The 3756-nt window shown below is 40.1% G+C and overlaps 1 pseudogene; it reads right to left on the minus strand.

Annotated features, from left to right (window-relative positions):
* Nucleotides 1–3249: 3249 nt before the first annotated feature.
* On the minus strand, nt 3250–3515 carry LOC105993731 (annotated as a pseudogene).
* Between the last annotated feature and the right edge of the window lie 241 nt (nt 3516–3756).

A 3756-nucleotide genomic window follows, 5' to 3' on the forward strand; every position in this document is an offset into this window, starting at 1 on the left:
CAACTCATTTTCACATAAATTTTAATCTTAGGGGCTGCTTAGTATGACCTTATCCTCATGACATGATTCCAACTTAAGGGATAGAAAAGCTGAAGGGGAATCAGTGAGGCAGGATGAGATGCAGCTACCACTAAGACAAAAGACTGAAGACCCTCAAGAACCTCAACATAGTTGTCTTTACAATGTGGTTTTAACACTGTTCCATCAAGAGACCGAGCCAGCCTCGGGTAGCTCAAGCTATTATAATCCTAGCTGAGGATTACTGTTTGAAACCAGCCAAAGAAGAAAAAAAACATCTCTTATCGACAATGAACAACTAAAAAGCCAGAAGTGGAGCTTTGGCTCAAGTGATAGAGTACTAGCCTTGAGCAAAACACTCAGGGATAGTTCAAGCCCCAGGACTGGCACAAAAAAGTAAGAGAAAGAAAGAAAGAAAGGAAGGAAGGAAGGGAGAGAGAGAGAAAGAGAGAGAGGGAAAAAGGGAGGGGAGATGGAGGAGGGGGGAGGGAGGGAAGGAAGGAAGAGAAGGAAGGAGAGGGAGGAAGGAAAGGAGGAAGAGAGGGAGGAAGGAAAGGAGAAAGAGAGAGAAAGAAAAAAGAAAGAGAAGGAAAGAAGGAAGAAAGGAAGGAAGGAAGGAAGGAAACAAGGAAGGAAGGAAGGAGAAAAGAAAAAAAGGAAAAAATGGTAAGGGAGAACATGAAGTCCTGCGTTCAAGCTCCAGTACCAACACACAGACATTCACATTCACATTCACATTCACACACACACACACACACACACACACACACACACATGCACGCACAAAGTGGTAAATACTATTCCTTGGATATATATTTGGTGGGTCTATGACTGGTAAAAGTGAAACTGGGTGAGGTGGTAGAAGGAACATAGATACAGCTTTTGTCTAGCCTTTTTCTGTTGGGTTACATAACTTGAGAAATCTAAGCAGTATGTAAGGTATCTTTAGCTACTCAAGCTGATATAGCCATAGTAGAAAGACCAAAGAAAGAGACAGACAGACAGATAGACAGAGATGCCTAAGGAGTATAAGAATCCCAGGCAGTAGGTACCTGAGCCTTCCCATACCTGCCAGTTAAGCACACTAGTGAACAAATTTATATCATTCCAAGTCCAGCCTATGGCTGCCCCAAATGACACCAACTGGAGAGGAAAGGCGTTGTCTCCACCACACCCTATCCACAGTGCAGATTCATGAGCAAAATAAATGAGTTGATTGTTTTAAGCAATTAAGGTTTGGAATAATTTGTTATGCAGACCTAGTAACTGGAACACCAAGTGCAGACAGAACTTCTTAGAGAAGCAGTTTCTCAATTGTTTCACAGTCTGCTGTAGATAAAAAGAGATGAGGGATAAGGACTGACTGCTGGCTGTGTTAACTAGAAGGAACAAGCAACCCTAGAAGTAACGAGGGCAGAGCTAAAATGGAGTTGATTAAGAAAGAATGGGAATTGAACTGGAAATAGCCAGTAATGACAATTCTTTCCAGGTGTTTGCTAATAATTAAACTTAAGAAATGGAGTAGAAGCTGGAGAGAAAAAGTGAGTCAGGAAAGAAACGTTGAGGCTTTGATGTGGCTATACAAAGGTAGTAGACTGACTGGAGGATTTGAGCTGGGCTAAGAGGAAGAAGAAGTTGTATGGAAGTGAATGGGATCAACTGTTACTGCAAAGCTGCAGCAGGTTCCCTGGTAAGTTTAAAGGATTCCTCCAGTTCATGGGCTTTATCCCATTCTGCAAACTAGGAACTTGAGCTTAGATGGGTTTAACATAGCTTGCAGACAAAGTAGTCGAGAAATGACAAGGCTGAGATTCAAACAGGCGGCTCAGCTCCTAAAATAGTAATGTGAACATGACTTTTCACAGCTAAATTTCCAGTCAAAAAAAGAAAGAGAAAAAAAGAGAAATCTGTATTAATAGTCATTATCTGCTCTTAATACCAGATCTGGAAAAAAATCTCAGGCGAAAGGATTCTTAAGTTTGAGAACTTTGTTTTAGATCCTGAATGACTTTATATTATAGCTCTCTTATTTTTCTTGGAAATGAATTCTTAATTATTTGAGTTCTCATTAGACAATGATGCAGTAAGAATTTATCAATGGGTGGATAAATTAAAACTGGTGGTTTCAATCCATCATGTGTGCCTGGTGCATGTATACTTCCTTTCTGACCTAACTCCTAAAACCTGTGGAGGATTTCATCAAAGGAAGCACATGTCATAATTACATCATGGTTCCAATTGTTTAAAGTTTCTATTATTGTCATTTAATTATAATGAGAACCAAAGACTCTATAGTTCAGCCCTGTTGAGATACTTTGGCCAATAGCATCATGTCCCAGTTATGAAAGGATGTTTGTAAGAGGAAGTTTTGTTAGAGGAATTTGATGAAGCTCTCATGAATATCATGCCCTCAATTGTGTTTGCAGTATCATTTCCTTTTGTTGATTGTCCCGTAATTCTGGTTGTGTGGCAACTCTGGTGTGGATAATGTGTTTATTTCCTGAGGAGGTGGTTTGGATGGAGAGAACAATAGCTAAGAGGTTGTTCTTTATGTATTTAGATGAGCAGGTTAGCCTAAATGTAATTATCTTCTCTTTCTTTTTGTTGGAGAAACAGAGAGGAAGAAAGGGGGACTTTGGTGATTTAGGACATGACCATATTAAAGTAATTCAAAAGGAGGAGGACATTTTCTATCCATTGCTCAAATCATGTTCTTTTCACTCCACTCTATCACCCTACCACACCCAAACTGGGACTTCTGAAGTACACCAATACTTTATGATTCTTACATAGGAGAACTTTGTTTTAGATCCTAAATGATTTATATTATGTCTCTCCTTTTTTTTTCTGTTGCTTGTGGGGCTGAACTCTGAACCTGGGTGCTGACCCTGAGCTTTTCAACTCAAGGTGAATGCTCTACCACTTGAGCCACAGCACCACTTTCAATTTTCTGTTGGTTAATTGGAGATAAGAGCCTCATGGTCTTTCCTGCCCTGGCTGGCTTTAAACTGCAATCCTCAGATCTCAGCCTCCTGTATAGCTAGGATTACAGGCATGAGCCACCAGTGCTCAGCTCTTATTGTTATGGGAAATCGATTCTCAATTCTTTGAGCTCTCAATAGGAATGCAGCACGAACTGACCAATGAGTAGTGATGACCTATTGTATTATTAATCATGACCCATTATATTCCTATATATAGGAATATATAGGATTTTTGAAGGCTTCTTGAATTTTTATTTTATGTACAAATATGGTCTTTCACTGGACTTGAAGTCTTGGATAGTCCATTCACTTAGTTTAACTTAATGAAGCCGATGTCCTTCGCATACTGGTGGAGACACTTCCGGCACATGTTGAGTGCCTACTTCCAGATCAGACCGCGGCGATTAGAACACACGCGACAACAGCGAGATCCCTGGCCGAATTTTCGGGGGTGATTCCAGTAGAGCTGCTGGTGACCCATCTTGCTTCCACAGGTCCAACGAGGAAAAAGGAGACAGAGTGTATAGGAATTTTTTTTTTTTTTTTTACCTCAGATAGCTTTTTTTTTTTTTATTGTGAAAATACCGTACAGAGGGGATACAATTTCATGGGCAAGATAATGAGTACATTTCTTATCAAGCATTATAGCCTCCTCCTTTGTTTCCCCTTCCCATCCCTTCCCATCTCCCCCCCCCCCTCAGATAGCGTTTATTCACTCATTAAATAATTGCTTGATTAGAATTATGTAATACAT

The sequence above is a fragment of the Dipodomys ordii genome, unplaced genomic scaffold, assembly GCF_000151885.1.
Source record: "Dipodomys ordii isolate 6190 unplaced genomic scaffold, Dord_2.0 Scaffold99, whole genome shotgun sequence".
Classification (NCBI taxonomy): domain Eukaryota; kingdom Metazoa; phylum Chordata; class Mammalia; order Rodentia; family Heteromyidae; genus Dipodomys; species Dipodomys ordii.